The following is a 17443-nucleotide window of genomic DNA, read 5'->3' on the forward strand; positions in this document are numbered from 1 at the left end:
AGGACAGCATGGGATGAAGTGTTGAGGGAGCTAGCGAACAGGAGTTCTTGGAAGCAGAGAACAGGGTGGTTTATTTGATACTATATGATAAGGTTAATGATGTAGCTAGAGGCAGAGTTGTGGGAAGCTTTTTATGCCCTTAGTATTTTGAATTTGATTTGTTGGGAGAACGGAAGCCAAGGAGAGATTGGCAGAGATCGGGTGGCTGACACCTCTACTAGTAAATGGTTGGTAAAGGGGATACAACTGGCAGTAGCGAATCAGATAGACTGAAGGGCGAATGGTCTGTTTAGAGGCAGGCCATAGAGTAAGGAGTTGCAATAGTCGAGAGATATCACGGGAGTGAAGTGGAAGTTTGGTGGTGTCATTGGTAAAAATGGGGCATTCTTTGGAATTCTTATTGTGGGGAAGGTAGCGAGATTTAGACAGTAAATAGTTGTGGGGCTGACAAAAGGGTACATAAAGAATTACAGCTTTCACCGGGCATGAGGGAAGGGAACAATATAACGCAGGTTAGCTTACCATTCCCTCTCTTTGCTCTGAATTGCACAGGGTACTTCCAATTTTGCTGATATCAACTCTCAAGAGAAGCCTAAACCACTAGGCTCTATCGTTAACTTGTGCAGCAAATCCACGTCAATAAAGCTCCCTTATGAATGTAATCCATTACTTTATAAAGCATTAGAGCAGCATCACTATGAAGAATGACTATATAAAACCGACTCTGGTGGGACTCGAACCCACAACCTTTGAATTACTTCACCAACTAGAAGTCCAATGCGCTATCCATTGCGCCACAGAGCCCTCTCTGAAGACTTTGTTAGAGGAACTTGCCTGAGGAACTATTCAAGTCGTAACAAATAAACACAATTGAATAATGGTCACTGCTAAATAATAGGGATGAGCTCAAGATCTGGTCCAGATACAGTTTAAGATTTAAATTTACCTGCTTGGGCATGTGCCTTAGTGCAATATCTTTTGATATTTAAGTGGGAACCGGAGGTCATGTTAAGTAGAAATATTTGTACCGTTGATTAGTTGTTGGAGAAAGGAAGAGCTCAGCAATTAGGTGATGGCAGGAAAGACTATCCTGAATAGATGAGTTTGCAGGGATCACCTGAAGCATACAGACAGGGAAATAGCCATATAGATTGGTGTAGGGAATCTGAGAGGATGGGATAGTCCATGGGAAAATCCCAGAGGACAGCATGGGATGAAATGTTGAGGGAGCTAGCGAACAGGAGTTCTTGGAAGCAGAGAACAGGGTGGTTTATTTGATACTATATGATAAGGTTAATGATGTAGCTAGAGGCAGAGTTGTGGGAAGCTTTTTATGCCCTTAGTATTTTGAATTTGATTTGTTGGGAGAACGGAAGCCAAGGAGAGATTGGCAGAGATCGGGTGGCTGACACCTCTACTAGTAAATGGTTGGTAAGGGGGATACAACTGGCAGTAGCGAATCAGATAGACTGAAGGGGGAATGGTCTGTTTAGAGGCAGGCCATAGAGTAAGGAGTTGCAATAGTCGAGAGATATCACGGGAGTGAAGTGAAAGTTTGGTGGTGTCATTGGTAAAAATGGGGCATTCTTTGGAATTCTTATTGTGGGGAAGGTAGCAAAATTTAGACAGTAAATAGTTGTGGGGCTGACAATAGGGTACATAAAGAATTACAGCTTGCACCGGGCATGAGGGAAGGGAACAATATAACGCAGGTTAGCTTACCATTCCCTCTCTTTGCTCTGAATTGCACAGGGTACTTCCAATTTTGCTGATATCAACTCTCAAGAGAAGCCTAAACCACTAGGCTCTATCGTTAACTTGTGCAGCAAATCCACGTCAATAAAGCTCCCTTATGAATGTAATCCATTACTTTATAAAGCATTAGAGCAGCATCACTATGAAGAATGACGATATAAAACCGACTCTGGTGGGACTCGAACCCACAACCTTTGAATTACTACTCCAACTAGAAGTCCAATGCGCTATCCATTGCGCCACAGAGCCCTCTCTGAAGACTTTGTTAGAGGAACTTGCCTGAGGAACTATTCAAGTCGTAACAAATAAACACAATTGAATAATGGTCACTGCTAAATAATAGGGATGAGCTCAAGATCTGGTCCAGATACAGTTTAAGATTTAAATTTACCTGCTTGGGCATGTGCCTTAGTGCAATATCTTTTGATATTTAAGTGGGAACCGGAGGTCATGTTAAGTAGAAATATTTGTACCGTTGATTAGTTGTTGGAGAAAGGAAGAGCTCAGCAATTAGGTGATGGCAGGAAAGACTATCCTGAATAGATGAGTTTGCAGGGATCACCTGAAGCATACAGACAGGGAAATAGCCATATAGATTGGTGTAGGGAATCTGAGAGGATGGGATAGTCCATGGGAAAATCCCAGAGGACAGCATGGGATGAAATGCTGAGGGAGCTAGCGAACAGGAGTTCTTGGAAGCAGAGAACAGGGTGGTTTATTTGATACTATATGATAAGGTTAATGATGTAGCTAGAGGCAGAGTTGTGGGAAGCTTTTTATGCCCTTAGTATTTTGAATTTGATTTGTTGGGAGAACGGAAGCCAAGGAGAGATTGGCAGAGATCGGGTGGCTGACACCTCTACTAGTAAATGGTTGGTAAGGGGGATACAACTGGCAGTAGCGAATCAGATAGACTGAAGGGGGAATGGTCTGTTTAGAGGCAGGCCATAGAGTAAGGAGTTGCAATAGTCGAGAGATATCACGGGAGTGAAGTGAAAGTTTGGTGGTGTCATTGGTAAAAATGGGGCATTCTTTGGAATTCTTATTGTGGGGAAGGTAGCAAAATTTAGACAGTAAATAGTTGTGGGGCTGACAATAGGGTACATAAAGAATTACAGCTTGCACCGGGCATGAGGGAAGGGAACAATATAACGCAGGTTAGCTTACCATTCCCTCTCTTTGCTCTGAATTGCACAGGGTACTTCCAATTTTGCTGATATCAACTCTCAAGAGAAGCCTAAACCACTAGGCTCTATCGTTAACTTGTGCAGCAAATCCACGTCAATAAAGCTCCCTTATGAATGTAATCCATTACTTTATAAAGCATTAGAGCAGCATCACTATGAAGAATGACTATATAAAACCGACTCTGGTGGGACTCGAACCCACAACCTTTGAATTACTTCACCAACTAGAAGTCCAATGCGCTATCCATTGCGCCACAGAGCCCTCTCTGAAGACTTTGTTAGAGGAACTTGCCTGAGGAACTATTCAAGTCGTAACAAATAAACACAATTGAATAATGGTCACTGCTAAATAATAGGGATGAGCTCAAGATCTGGTCCAGATACAGTTTAAGATTTAAATTTACCTGCTTGGGCATGTGCCTTAGTGCAATATCTTTTGATATTTAAGTGGGAACCGGAGGTCATGTTAAGTAGAAATATTTGTACCGTTGATTAGTTGTTGGAGAAAGGAAGAGCTCAGCAATTAGGTGATGGCAGGAAAGACTATCCTGAATAGATGAGTTTGCAGGGATCACCTGAAGCATACAGACAGGGAAATAGCCATATAGATTGGTGTAGGGAATCTGAGAGGATGGGATAGTCCATGGGAAAATCCCAGAGGACAGCATGGGATGAAATGTTGAGGGAGCTAGCGAACAGGAGTTCTTGGAAGCAGAGAACAGGGTGGTTTATTTGATACTATATGATAAGGTTAATGATGTAGCTAGAGGCAGAGTTGTGGGAAGCTTTTTATGCCCTTAGTATTTTGAATTTGATTTGTTGGGAGAACGGAAGCCAAGGAGAGATTGGCAGAGATCGGGTGGCTGACACCTCTACTAGTAAATGGTTGGTAAGGGGGATACAACTGGCAGTAGCGAATCAGATAGACTGAAGGGGGAATGGTCTGTTTAGAGGCAGGCCATAGAGTAAGGAGTTGCAATAGTCGAGAGATATCACGGGAGTGAAGTGAAAGTTTGGTGGTGTCATTGGTAAAAATGGGGCATTCTTTGGAATTCTTATTGTGGGGAAGGTAGCAAAATTTAGACAGTAAATAGTTGTGGGGCTGACAATAGGGTACATAAAGAATTACAGCTTGCACCGGGCATGAGGGAAGGGAACAATATAACGCAGGTTAGCTTACCATTCCCTCTCTTTGCTCTGAATTGCACAGGGTACTTCCAATTTTGCTGATATCAACTCTCAAGAGAAGCCTAAACCACTAGGCTCTATCGTTAACTTGTGCAGCAAATCCACGTCAATAAAGCTCCCTTATGAATGTAATCCATTACTTTATAAAGCATTAGAGCAGCATCACTATGAAGAATGACTATATAAAACCGACTCTGGTGGGACTCGAACCCACAACCTTTGAATTACTTCACCAACTAGAAGTCCAATGCGCTATCCATTGCGCCACAGAGCCCTCTCTGAAGACTTTGTTAGAGGAACTTGCCTGAGGAACTATTCAAGTCGTAACAAATAAACACAATTGAATAATGGTCACTGCTAAATAATAGGGATGAGCTCAAGATCTGGTCCAGATACAGTTTAAGATTTAAATTTACCTGCTTGGGCATGTGCCTTAGTGCAATATCTTTTGATATTTAAGTGGGAACCGGAGGTCATGTTAAGTAGAAATATTTGTACCGTTGATTAGTTGTTGGAGAAAGGAAGAGCTCAGCAATTAGGTGATGGCAGGAAAGACTATCCTGAATAGATGAGTTTGCAGGGATCACCTGAAGCATACAGACAGGGAAATAGCCATATAGATTGGTGTAGGGAATCTGAGAGGATGGGATAGTCCATGGGAAAATCCCAGAGGACAGCATGGGATGAAATGTTGAGGGAGCTAGCGAACAGGAGTTCTTGGAAGCAGAGAACAGGGTGGTTTATTTGATACTATATGATAAGGTTAATGATGTAGCTAGAGGCAGAGTTGTGGGAAGCTTTTTATGCCCTTAGTATTTTGAATTTGATTTGTTGGGAGAACGGAAGCCAAGGAGAGATTGGCAGAGATCGGGTGGCTGACACCTCTACTAGTAAATGGTTGGTAAGGGGGATACAACTGGCAGTAGCGAATCAGATAGACTGAAGGGGGAATGGTCTGTTTAGAGGCAGGCCATAGAGTAAGGAGTTGCAATAGTCGAGAGATATCACGGGAGTGAAGTGAAAGTTTGGTGGTGTCATTGGTAAAAATGGGGCATTCTTTGGAATTCTTATTGTGGGGAAGGTAGCAAAATTTAGACAGTAAATAGTTGTGGGGCTGACAATAGGGTACATAAAGAATTACAGCTTGCACCGGGCATGAGGGAAGGGAACAATATAACGCAGGTTAGCTTACCATTCCCTCTCTTTGCTCTGAATTGCACAGGGTACTTCCAATTTTGCTGATATCAACTCTCAAGAGAAGCCTAAACCACTAGGCTCTATCGTTAACTTGTGCAGCAAATCCACGTCAATAAAGCTCCCTTATGAATGTAATCCATTACTTTATAAAGCATTGGAGCAGCATCACTATGAAGAATGACTATATAAAACCGACTCTGGTGGGACTCGAACCCACAACCTTTGAATTACTTCACCAACTAGAAGTCCAATGCGCTATCCATTGCGCCACAGAGCCCTCTCTGAAGACTTTGTTAGAGGAACTTGCCTGAGGAACTATTCAAGTCGTAACAAATAAACACAATTGAATAATGGTCACTGCTAAATAATAGGGATGAGCTCAAGATCTGGTCCAGATACAGTTTAAGATTTAAATTTACCTGCTTGGGCATGTGCCTTAGTGCAATATCTTTTGATATTTAAGTGGGAACCGGAGGTCATGTTAAGTAGAAATATTTGTACCGTTGATTAGTTGTTGGAGAAAGGAAGAGCTCAGCAATTAGGTGATGGCAGGAAAGACTATCCTGAATAGATGAGTTTGCAGGGATCACCTGAAGCATACAGACAGGGAAATAGCCATATAGATTGGTGTAGGGAATCTGAGAGGATGGGATAGTCCATGGGAAAATCCCAGAGGACAGCATGGGATGAAATGTTGAGGGAGCTAGCGAACAGGAGTTCTTGGAAGCAGAGAACAGGGTGGTTTATTTGATACTATATGATAAGGTTAATGATGTAGCTAGAGGCAGAGTTGTGGGAAGCTTTTTATGCCCTTAGTATTTTGAATTTGATTTGTTGGGAGAACGGAAGCCAAGGAGAGATTGGCAGAGATCGGGTGGCTGACACCTCTACTAGTAAATGGTTGGTAAGGGGGATACAACTGGCAGTAGCGAATCAGATAGACTGAAGGGGGAATGGTCTGTTTAGAGGCAGGCCATAGAGTAAGGAGTTGCAATAGTCGAGAGATATCACGGGAGTGAAGTGAAAGTTTGGTGGTGTCATTGGTAAAAATGGGGCATTCCTTGGAATTCTTATTGTGGGGAAGGTAGCAAAATTTAGACAGTAAATAGTTGTGGGGCTGACAATAGGGTACATAAAGAATTACAGCTTGCACCGGGCATGAGCGAAGGGAACCATATAACGCAGGTTAGCTTACCATTCCCTCTCTTTGCTCTGAATTGCACAGGGTACTTCCAATTTTGCTGATATCAACTCTCAAGAGAAGCCTAAACCACTAGGCTCTATCGTTAACTTGTGCAGCAAATCCACGTCAATAAAGCTCCCTTATGAATGTAATGCATTACTTTATAAAGCATTAGAGCAGCATCACTATGAAGAATGACTATATAAAAGCGACTCTGGTGGGACTCGAACCCACAACCTTTGAATTACTACACCAACTAGAAGTCCAATGCGCTATCCATTGCGCCACAGAGCCCTCTCTGAAGACTTTGTTAGAGGAACTTGCCTGAGGAACTATTCAAGTCGTAACAAATAAACACAATTGAATAATGGTCACTGCTAAATAATAGGGATGAGCTCAAGATCTGGTCCAGATACAGTTTAAGATTTAAATTTACCTGCTTGGGCATGTGCCTTAGTGCAATATCTTTTGATATTTAAGTGGGAACCGGAGGTCATGTTAAGTAGAAATATTTGTACCGTTGATTAGTTGTTGGAGAAAGGAAGAGCTCAGCAATTAGGTGATGGCAGGAAAGACTATCCTGAATAGATGAGTTTGCAGGGATCACCTGAAGCATACAGACAGGAAAATAGCCATATAGATTGGTGTAGGGAATTTGAGAGGATGGGATAGTCCATGGGAAAATCCCAGAGGACAGCATGGGATGAAGTGTTGAGGGAGCTAGCGAACAGGAGTTCTTGGAAGCAGAGAACAGGGTGGTTTATTTGATACTATATGATAAGGTTAATGATGTAGCTAGAGGCAGAGTTGTGGGAAGCTTTTTATGCCCTTAGTATTTTGAATTTGATTTTTTGGGAGAACGGAAGCCAAGGAGAGATTGGCAGAGATCGGGTGGCTGACACCTCTACTAGTAAATGGTTGGTAAGGGGGATACAACTGGCAGTAGCGAATCAGATAGACTGAAGGGCGAATGGTCTGTTTAGAGGCAGGCCATAGAGTAAGGAGTTGCAATAGTCGAGAGATATCACGGGAGTGAAGTGGAAGTTTGGTGGTGTCATTGGTAAAAATGGGGCATTCTTTGGAATTCTTATTGTGGGGAAGGTAGCGAGATTTAGACAGTAAATAGTTGTGGGGCTGACAAAAGGGTACATAAAGAATTACAGCTTGCACCGGGCATGAGGGAAGGGAACAATATAACGCAGGTTAGCTTACCATTCCCTCTCTTTGCTCTGAATTGCACAGGGTACTTCCAATTTTGCTGATATCAACTCTCAAGAGAAGCCTAAACCACTAGGCTCTATCGTTAACTTGTGCAGCAAATCCACGTCAATAAAGCTCCCTTATGAATGTAATCCATTACTTTATAAAGCATTAGAGCAGCATCACTATGAAGAATGACTATATAAAACCGACTCTGGTGGGACTCGAACCCACAACCTTTGAATTACTTCACCAACTAGAAGTCCAATGCGCTATCCATTGCGCCACAGAGCCCTCTCTGAAGACTTTGTTAGAGGAACTTGCCTGAGGAACTATTCAAGTCGTAACAAATAAACACAATTGAATAATGGTCACTGCTAAATAATAGGGATGAGCTCAAGATCTGGTCCAGATACAGTTTAAGATTTAAATTTACCTGCTTGGGCATGTGCCTTAGTGCAATATCTTTTGATATTTAAGTGGGAACCGGAGGTCATGTTAAGTAGAAATATTTGTACCGTTGATTAGTTGTTGGAGAAAGGAAGAGCTCAGCAATTAGGTGATGGCAGGAAAGACTATCCTGAATAGATGAGTTTGCAGGGATCACCTGAAGCATACAGACAGGGAAATAGCCATATAGATTGGTGTAGGGAATCTGAGAGGATGGGATAGTCCATGGGAAAATCCCAGAGGACAGCATGGGATGAAATGTTGAGGGAGCTAGCGAACAGGAGTTCTTGGAAGCAGAGAACAGGGTGGTTTATTTGATACTATATGATAAGGTTAATGATGTAGCTAGAGGCAGAGTTGTGGGAAGCTTTTTATGCCCTTAGTATTTTGAATTTGATTTGTTGGGAGAACGGAAGCCAAGGAGAGATTGGCAGAGATCGGGTGGCTGACACCTCTACTAGTAAATGGTTGGTAAGGGGGATACAACTGGCAGTAGCGAATCAGATAGACTGAAGGGGGAATGGTCTGTTTAGAGGCAGGCCATAGAGTAAGGAGTTGCAATAGTCGAGAGATATCACGGGAGTGAAGTGAAAGTTTGGTGGTGTCATTGGTAAAAATGGGGCATTCTTTGGAATTCTTATTGTGGGGAAGGTAGCAAAATTTAGACAGTAAATAGTTGTGGGGCTGACAATAGGGTACATAAAGAATTACAGCTTGCACCGGGCATGAGGGAAGGGAACAATATAACGCAGGTTAGCTTACCATTCCCTCTCTTTGCTCTGAATTGCACAGGGTACTTCCAATTTTGCTGATATCAACTCTCAAGAGAAGCCTAAACCACTAGGCTCTATCGTTAACTTGTGCAGCAAATACACGTCAATAAAGCTCCCTTATGAATGTAATCCATTACTTTATAAAGCATTAGAGCAGCATCACTATGAAGAATGACTATATAAAACCGACTCTGGTGGGACTCGAACCCACAACCTTTGAATTACTACACCAACTAGAAGTCCAATGCGCTATCCATTGCGCCACAGAGCCCTCTCTGAAGACTTTGTTAGAGGAACTTGCCTGAGGAACTATTCAAGTCGTAACAAATAAACACAATTGAATAATGGTCACTGCTAAATAATAGGGATGAGCTCAAGATCTGGTCCAGATACAGTTTAAGATTTAAATTTACCTGCTTGGGCATGTGCCTTAGTGCAATATCTTTTGATATTTAAGTGGGAACCGGAGGTCATGTTAAGTAGAAATATTTGTACCGTTGATTAGTTGTTGGAGAAAGGAAGAGCTCAGCAATTAGGTGATGGCAGGAAAGACTATCCTGAATAGATGAGTTTGCAGGGATCACCTGAAGCATACAGACAGGAAAATAGCCATATAGATTGGTGTAGGGAATTTGAGAGGATGGGATAGTCCATGGGAAAATCCCAGAGGACAGCATGGGATGAAGTGTTGAGGGAGCTAGCGAACAGGAGTTCTTGGAAGCAGAGAACAGGGTGGTTTATTTGATACTATATGATAAGGTTAATGATGTAGCTAGAGGCAGAGTTGTGGGAAGCTTTTTATGCCCTTAGTATTTTGAATTTGATTTTTTGGGAGAACGGAAGCCAAGGAGAGATTGGCAGAGATCGGGTGGCTGACACCTCTACTAGTAAATGGTTGGTAAGGGGGATACAACTGGCAGTAGCGAATCAGATAGACTGAAGGGCGAATGGTCTGTTTAGAGGCAGGCCATAGAGTAAGGAGTTGCAATAGTCGAGAGATATCACGGGAGTGAAGTGGAAGTTTGGTGGTGTCATTGGTAAAAATGGGGCATTCTTTGGAATTCTTATTGTGGGGAAGGTAGCGAGATTTAGACAGTAAATAGTTGTGGGGCTGACAAAAGGGTACATAAAGAATTACAGCTTGCACCGGGCATGAGGGAAGGGAACAATATAACGCAGGTTAGCTTACCATTCCCTCTCTTTGCTCTGAATTGCACAGGGTACTTCCAATTTTGCTGATATCAACTCTCAAGAGAAGCCTAAACCACTAGGCTCTATCGTTAACTTGTGCAGCAAATCCACGTCAATAAAGCTCCCTTATGAATGTAATCCATTACTTTATAAAGCATTAGAGCAGCATCACTATGAAGAATGACTATATAAAACCGACTCTGGTGGGACTCGAACCCACAACCTTTGAATTACTTCACCAACTAGAAGTCCAATGCGCTATCCATTGCGCCACAGAGCCCTCTCTGAAGACTTTGTTAGAGGAACTTGCCTGAGGAACTATTCAAGTCGTAACAAATAAACACAATTGAATAATGGTCACTGCTAAATAATAGGGATGAGCTCAAGATCTGGTCCAGATACAGTTTAAGATTTAAATTTACCTGCTTGGGCATGTGCCTTAGTGCAATATCTTTTGATATTTAAGTGGGAACCGGAGGTCATGTTAAGTAGAAATATTTGTACCGTTGATTAGTTGTTGGAGAAAGGAAGAGCTCAGCAATTAGGTGATGGCAGGAAAGACTATCCTGAATAGATGAGTTTGCAGGGATCACCTGAAGCATACAGACAGGGAAATAGCCATATAGATTGGTGTAGGGAATCTGAGAGGATGGGATAGTCCATGGGAAAATCCCAGAGGACAGCATGGGATGAAATGTTGAGGGAGCTAGCGAACAGGAGTTCTTGGAAGCAGAGAACAGGGTGGTTTATTTGATACTATATGATAAGGTTAATGATGTAGCTAGAGGCAGAGTTGTGGGAAGCTTTTTATGCCCTTAGTATTTTGAATTTGATTTGTTGGGAGAACGGAAGCCAAGGAGAGATTGGCAGAGATCGGGTGGCTGACACCTCTACTAGTAAATGGTTGGTAAGGGGGATACAACTGGCAGTAGCGAATCAGATAGACTGAAGGGGGAATGGTCTGTTTAGAGGCAGGCCATAGAGTAAGGAGTTGCAATAGTCGAGAGATATCACGGGAGTGAAGTGAAAGTTTGGTGGTGTCATTGGTAAAAATGGGGCATTCTTTGGAATTCTTATTGTGGGGAAGGTAGCAAAATTTAGACAGTAAATAGTTGTGGGGCTGACAATAGGGTACATAAAGAATTACAGCTTGCACCGGGCATGAGGGAAGGGAACAATATAACGCAGGTTAGCTTACCATTCCCTCTCTTTGCTCTGAATTGCACAGGGTACTTCCAATTTTGCTGATATCAACTCTCAAGAGAAGCCTAAACCACTAGGCTCTATCGTTAACTTGTGCAGCAAATCCACGTCAATAAAGCTCCCTTATGAATGTAATCCATTACTTTATAAAGCATTAGAGCAGCATCACTATGAAGAATGACTATATAAAACCGACTCTGGTGGGACTCGAACCCACAACCTTTGAATTACTTGACCAACTAGAAGTCCAATGCGCTATCCATTGCGCCACAGAGCCCTCTCTGAAGACTTTGTTAGAGGAACTTGCCTGAGGAACTATTCAAGTCGTAACAAATAAACACAATTGAATAATGGTCACTGCTAAATAATAGGGATGAGCTCAAGATCTGGTCCAGATACAGTTTAAGATTTAAATTTACCTGCTTGGGCATGTGCCTTAGTGCAATATCTTTTGATATTTAAGTGGGAACCGGAGGTCATGTTAAGTAGAAATATTTGTACCGTTGATTAGTTGTTGGAGAAAGGAAGAGCTCAGCAATTAGGTGATGGCAGGAAAGACTATCCTGAATAGATGAGTTTGCAGGGATCACCTGAAGCATACAGACAGGGAAATAGCCATATAGATTGGTGTAGGGAATCTGAGAGGATGGGATAGTCCATGGGAAAATCCCAGAGGACAGCATGGGATGAAATGTTGAGGGAGCTAGCGAACAGGAGTTCTTGGAAGCAGAGAACAGGGTGGTTTATTTGATACTATATGATAAGGTTAATGATGTAGCTAGAGGCAGAGTTGTGGGAAGCTTTTTATGCCCTTAGTATTTTGAATTTGATTTGTTGGGAGAACGGAAGCCAAGGAGAGATTGGCAGAGATCGGGTGGCTGACACCTCTACTAGTAAATGGTTGGTAAGGGGGATACAACTGGCAGTAGCGAATCAGATAGACTGAAGGGGGAATGGTCTGTTTAGAGGCAGGCCATAGAGTAAGGAGTTGCAATAGTCGAGAGATATCACGGGAGTGAAGTGAAAGTTTGGTGGTGTCATTGGTAAAAATGGGGCATTCTTTGGAATTCTTATTGTGGGGAAGGTAGCAAAATTTAGACAGTAAATAGTTGTGGGGCTGACAATAGGGTACATAAAGAATTACAGCTTGCACCGGGCATGAGGGAAGGGAACAATATAACGCAGGTTAGCTTACCATTCCCTCTCTTTGCTCTGAATTGCACAGGGTAAATCCAATTTTGCTGATATCAACTCTCAAGAGAAGCCTAAACCACTAGGCTCTATCGTTAACTTGTGCAGCAAATCCACGTCAATAAAGCTCCCTTATGAATGTAATCCATTACTTTATAAAGCATTAGAGCAGCATCACTATGAAGAATGACTATATAAAACCGACTCTGGTGGGACTCGAACCCACAACCTTTGAATTACTACACCAACTAGAAGTCCAATGCGCTATCCATTGCGCCACAGAGCCCTCTCTGAAGACTTTGTTAGAGGAACTTGCCTGAGGAACTATTCAAGTCGTAACAAATAAACACAATTGAATAATGGTCACTGCTAAATAATAGGGATGAGCTCAAGATCTGGTCCAGATACAGTTGAAGATTTAAATTTACCTGCTTGGGCATGTGCCTTAGTGCAATATCTTTTGATATTTAAGTGGGAACCGGGGGTCATGTTAAGTAGAAATATTTGTACCGTTGATTAGTTGTTGGAGAAAGGAAGAGCTCAGCAATTAGGTGATGGCAGGAAAGACTATCCTGAATAGATGAGTTTGCAGGGATCACCTGAACCATACAGACAGGAAAATAGCCATATAGATTGGTGTAGGGAATTTGAGAGGATGGGATAGTCCATGGGAAAATCCCAGAGGACAGCATGGGATGAAGTGTTGAGGGAGCTAGCGAACAGGAGTTCTTGGAAGCAGAGAACAGGGTGGTTTATTTGATACTATATGATAAGGTTAATGATGTAGCTAGAGGCAGAGTTGTGGGAAGCTTTTTATGCCCTTAGTATTTTGAATTTGATTTTTTGGGAGAACGGAAGCCAAGGAGAGATTGGCAGAGATCGGGTGGCTGACACCTCTACTAGTAAATGGTTGTTAAGGGGGATACAACTGGCAGTAGCGAATCAGATAGACTGAAGGGCGAATGGTCTGTTTAGAGGCAGGCCATAGAGTAAGGAATTGCAATAGTCGAGAGATATCACGGGAGTGAAGTGGAAGTTTGGTGGTGTCATTGGTAAAAATGGGGCATTCTTTGGAATTCTTATTGTGGGGAAGGTAGCGAGATTTAGACAGTAAATAGTTGTGGGGCTGACAAAAGGGTACATAAAGAATTACAGCTTGCACCGGGCATGAGGGAAGGGAACAATATAACGCAGGTTAGCTTACCATTCCCTCTCTTTGCTCTGAATTGCACAGGGTACTTCCAATTTTGCTGATATCAACTCTCAAGAGAAGCCTAAACCACTAGGCTCTATCGTTAACTTGTGCAGCAAATCCACGTCAATAAAGCTCCCTTATGAATGTAATCCATTACTTTATAAAGCATTAGAGCAGCATCACTATGAAGAATGACTATATAAAACGAACTCTGGTGGGACTCGAACCCACAACCTTTGAATTACTACACCAACTAGAAGTCCAATGCGCTATCCATTGCGCCACAGAGCCCTCTCTGAAGACTTTGTTAGAGGAACTTGCCTGAGGAACTATTCAAGTCGTAACAAATAAACACAATTGAATAATGGTCACTGCTAAATAATAGGGATGAGCTCAAGATCTGGTCCAGATACAGTTTAAGATTTAAATTTACCTGCTTGGGCATGTGCCTTAGTGCAATATCTTTTGATATTTAAGTGGGAACCGGAGGTCATGTTAAGTAGAAATATTTGTACCGTTGATTAGTTGTTGGAGAAAGGAAGAGCTCAGCAATTAGGTGATGGTAGGAAAGACTATCCTGAATAGATGAGTTTGCAGGGATCACCTGAAGCATACAGACAGGGAAATAGCCATATAGATTGGTGTAGGGAATCTGAGAGGATGGGATAGTCCATGGGAAAATCCCAGAGGACAGCATGGGATGAAGTGTTGAGGGAGCTAGCGAAAAGGAGTTCTTGGAAGCAGAGAACAGGGTGGTTTATTTGATACTATATGATAAGGTTAATGATGTAGCTAGAGGCAGAGTTGTGGGAAGCTTTTTATGCCCTTAGTATTTTGAATTTGATTTGTTGGGAGAACGGAAGCCAAGGAGAGATTGGCAGAGATCGGGTGGCTGACACCTCTACTAGTAAATGGTTGGTAAGGGGGATACAACTGGCAGTAGCGAATCAGATAGACTGAAGGGGGAATGGTCTGTTTAGAGGCAGGCCATAGAGTAAGGAATTGCAATAGTCGAGAGATATCACGGGAGTGAAGTGGAAGTTTGGTGGTGTCATTGGTAAAAATGGGGCATTCTTTGGAATTCTTATTGTGGTGAAGGCAGTAAGATTTAGACAGTAAATAGTTGTGGGGCTGACAAAAGGGTACATAAAGAATTACAGCTTGCACCGGGCATGAGCGAAGGGAACCATATAACGCAGGTTAGCTTACCATTCCCTCTCTTTGCTCTGAATTGCACAGGGTAACTCCAATTTTGCTGATATCAACTCTCAAGAGAAGCCTAAACCACTAGGCTCTATCGTTAACTTGTGCAGCAAATCCACGTCAATAAAGCTCCCTTATGAATGTAATCCATTACTTTATAAAGCATTAGAGCAGCATCACTATGAAGAATGACTATATAAAACCGACTCTGGTGGGACTCGAACCCACAACCTTTGAATTACTACACCAACTAGAAGTCCAATGCGCTATCCATTGCGCCACAGAGCCCTCTCTGAAGACTTAGTTAGAGGAACTTGCCTGAGGAACTATTCAAGTCGTAACAAATAAACACAATTGAATAATGGTCACTGCTAAATAATAGGGATGAGCTCAAGATCTGGTCAAGATACAGTTTAAGATTTAAATTTACCTGCTTGGGCATGTGCCTTAGTGCAATATCTTTTGATATTTAAGTGGGAACCGGGGGTCATGTTAAGTAGAAATATTTGTACCGTTGATTAGTTGTTGGAGAAAGGAAGAGCTCAGCAATTAGGTGATGGCAGGAAAGACTATCCTGAATAGATGAGTTTGCAGGGATCACCTGAAGCATACAGACAGGGAAATAGCCATATAGATTGGTGTAGGGAATCTGAGAGGATGGGATAGTCCATGGGAAAATCCCAGAGGACAGCATGGGATGAAATGTTGAGGGAGCTAGCGAACAGGAGTTCTTGGAAGCAGAGAACAGGGTGGTTTATTTGATACTATATGATAAGGTTAATGATGTAGCTAGAGGCAGAGTTGTGGGAAGCTTTTTATGCCCTTAGTATTTTGAATTTGATTTGTTGGGAGAACGGAAGCCAAGGAGAGATTGGCAGAGATCGGGTGGCTGACACCTCTACTAGTAAATGGTTGGTAAGGGGGATACCACTGGCAGTAGCGAATCAGATAGACTGAAGGGCGAATGGTCTGTTTAGAGGCAGGCCATAGAGTAAGGAGTTGCAATAGTCGAGAGATATCACGGGAGTGAAGTGGAAGTTTGGTGGTGTCATTGGTAAAAATGGGGCATTCTTTGGAATTCTTATTGTGGGGAAGGTAGCGAGATTTAGACAGTAAATAGTTGTGGGGCTGACAAAAGGGTACATAAAGAATTACAGCTTGCACCGGGCATGAGGGAAGGGAACAATATAACGCAGGTTAGCTTACCATTCCCTCTCTTTGCTCTGAATTGCACAGGGTACTTCCAATTTTGCTGATATCAACTCTCAAGAGAAGCCTAAACCACTAGGCTCTATCGTTAACTTGTGCAGCAAATCCACGTCAATAAAGCTCCCTTATGAATGTAATCCATTACTTTATAAAGCATTAGAGCAGCATCACTATGAAGAATGACTATATAAAACCAACTCTGGTGGGACTCGAACCCACAACCTTTGAATTACTACACCAACTAGAAGTCCAATGCGCTATCCATTGCGCCACAGAGCCCTCTCTGAAGACTTTGATAGAGGAACTTGCCTGAGGAACTATTCAAGTCGTGACAAATAAACACAATTGAATAATGGTCACTGCTAAATAATAGGGATGAGCTCAAGATCTGGTCCAGATACAGTTTAAGATTTAAGTTTACCTGCTTGGGCATGTGCCTTAGTGCAATATCTTTTGATATTTAAGTGGGAACCGGAGGTCATGTTAAGTAGAAATATTTGTACCGTTGATTAGTTGTTGGAGAAAGGAAGAGCTCAGCAATTAGGTGATGGCAGGAAAGACTATCCTGAATAGATGAGTTTGCAGGGATCACCTGAAGCATACAGACAGGGAAATAGCCATATAGATTGGTGTAGGGAATCTGAGAGGATGGGATAGTCCATGGGAAAATCCCAGAGGACAGCATGGGATGAAGTGTTGAGGGAGCTAGCGAACAGGAGTTCTTGGAAGCAGAGAACAGGGTGGTTTATTTGATACTATATGATAAGGTTAATGATGTAGCTAGAGGCAGAGTTGTGGGAAGCTTTTTATGCCCTTAGTATTTTGAATTTGATTTGTTGGGAGAACGGAAGCCAAGGAGAGATTGGCAGAGATCGGGTGGCTGACACCTCTACTAGTAAATGGTTGGTAAGGGGGATACAACTGGCAGTAGTGAATCAGATAGACTGAAGGGGGAATGGTCTGTTTAGAGGCAGGCCATAAAGTAAGGAGTTGCAATAGTCGAGAGATATCACGGGAGTGAAGTGGAAGTTTGGTGGTGTCATTGGTAAAAATGGGGCATTCTTTGGAATTCTTATTGTGGGGAAGGTAGCGAGATTTAGACAGTAAATAGTTGTGGGGCTGACAAAAGGGTACATAAAGAATTACAGCTTGCACCGGGCATGAGGGAAGGGAACAATATAACGCAGGGTAGCTTACCATTCCCTCTCTTTGCTCTGAATTGCACAGGGTACTTCCAATTTTGCTGATATCAACTCTCAAGAGAAGCCTAAACCACTAGGCTCTATCGTTAACTTGTGCAGCAAATCCACGTCAATAA

The 17443-nt window shown here is 42.5% G+C and overlaps 14 non-coding genes across 14 annotated transcripts; all 14 read right to left on the bottom strand.

The window, feature by feature from the left end:
- Window positions 1–719: 719 nt before the first annotated feature.
- TRNAR-UCU (transfer RNA arginine (anticodon UCU)) lies at window positions 720–804 on the bottom strand. The gene is given in 2 exon segments: window positions 720–755; window positions 768–804. It is a non-coding gene; the product is annotated as a tRNA-Arg (tRNA).
- Window positions 805–1919: 1115 nt separating this feature from the next.
- On the bottom strand, window positions 1920–2004 carry TRNAR-UCU (transfer RNA arginine (anticodon UCU)). Its single transcript is given in 2 exon segments — window positions 1920–1955; window positions 1968–2004. It is a non-coding gene; the product is annotated as a tRNA-Arg (tRNA).
- Window positions 2005–3119: 1115 nt separating this feature from the next.
- TRNAR-UCU (transfer RNA arginine (anticodon UCU)) lies at window positions 3120–3204 on the bottom strand. The gene is given in 2 exon segments: window positions 3120–3155; window positions 3168–3204. It is a non-coding gene; the product is annotated as a tRNA-Arg (tRNA).
- Window positions 3205–4319: 1115 nt separating this feature from the next.
- On the bottom strand, window positions 4320–4404 carry TRNAR-UCU (transfer RNA arginine (anticodon UCU)). Its single transcript is given in 2 exon segments — window positions 4320–4355; window positions 4368–4404. It is a non-coding gene; the product is annotated as a tRNA-Arg (tRNA).
- Window positions 4405–5519: 1115 nt separating this feature from the next.
- Window positions 5520–5604, bottom strand: TRNAR-UCU (transfer RNA arginine (anticodon UCU)). Its single transcript is given in 2 exon segments — window positions 5520–5555; window positions 5568–5604. It is a non-coding gene; the product is annotated as a tRNA-Arg (tRNA).
- A 1115-nt stretch (window positions 5605–6719) lies between these two features.
- Window positions 6720–6804, bottom strand: TRNAR-UCU (transfer RNA arginine (anticodon UCU)). Its single transcript is given in 2 exon segments — window positions 6720–6755; window positions 6768–6804. It is a non-coding gene; the product is annotated as a tRNA-Arg (tRNA).
- Window positions 6805–7919: 1115 nt separating this feature from the next.
- On the bottom strand, window positions 7920–8004 carry TRNAR-UCU (transfer RNA arginine (anticodon UCU)). Its single transcript is given in 2 exon segments — window positions 7920–7955; window positions 7968–8004. It is a non-coding gene; the product is annotated as a tRNA-Arg (tRNA).
- Window positions 8005–9119: 1115 nt separating this feature from the next.
- On the bottom strand, window positions 9120–9204 carry TRNAR-UCU (transfer RNA arginine (anticodon UCU)). Its single transcript is given in 2 exon segments — window positions 9120–9155; window positions 9168–9204. It is a non-coding gene; the product is annotated as a tRNA-Arg (tRNA).
- Window positions 9205–10319: 1115 nt separating this feature from the next.
- On the bottom strand, window positions 10320–10404 carry TRNAR-UCU (transfer RNA arginine (anticodon UCU)). Its single transcript is given in 2 exon segments — window positions 10320–10355; window positions 10368–10404. It is a non-coding gene; the product is annotated as a tRNA-Arg (tRNA).
- A 1115-nt stretch (window positions 10405–11519) lies between these two features.
- TRNAR-UCU (transfer RNA arginine (anticodon UCU)) lies at window positions 11520–11604 on the bottom strand. The gene is given in 2 exon segments: window positions 11520–11555; window positions 11568–11604. It is a non-coding gene; the product is annotated as a tRNA-Arg (tRNA).
- A 1115-nt stretch (window positions 11605–12719) lies between these two features.
- TRNAR-UCU (transfer RNA arginine (anticodon UCU)) lies at window positions 12720–12804 on the bottom strand. Its single transcript is given in 2 exon segments — window positions 12720–12755; window positions 12768–12804. It is a non-coding gene; the product is annotated as a tRNA-Arg (tRNA).
- A 1114-nt stretch (window positions 12805–13918) lies between these two features.
- Window positions 13919–14004, bottom strand: TRNAR-UCU (transfer RNA arginine (anticodon UCU)). The gene is given in 2 exon segments: window positions 13919–13955; window positions 13968–14004. It is a non-coding gene; the product is annotated as a tRNA-Arg (tRNA).
- A 1115-nt stretch (window positions 14005–15119) lies between these two features.
- Window positions 15120–15204, bottom strand: TRNAR-UCU (transfer RNA arginine (anticodon UCU)). Its single transcript is given in 2 exon segments — window positions 15120–15155; window positions 15168–15204. It is a non-coding gene; the product is annotated as a tRNA-Arg (tRNA).
- A 1115-nt stretch (window positions 15205–16319) lies between these two features.
- On the bottom strand, window positions 16320–16404 carry TRNAR-UCU (transfer RNA arginine (anticodon UCU)). Its single transcript is given in 2 exon segments — window positions 16320–16355; window positions 16368–16404. It is a non-coding gene; the product is annotated as a tRNA-Arg (tRNA).
- Window positions 16405–17443: the final 1039 nt, after the last annotated feature.

The sequence above is a fragment of the Lithobates pipiens genome, unplaced genomic scaffold, assembly GCF_037356315.1.
Source record: "Lithobates pipiens isolate NorthernLeopardFrog02 unplaced genomic scaffold, aLitPip1_a1.2 Scaffold_13, whole genome shotgun sequence".
In the NCBI taxonomy this organism is placed as follows: Eukaryota; Metazoa; Chordata; class Amphibia; order Anura; family Ranidae; genus Lithobates; species Lithobates pipiens.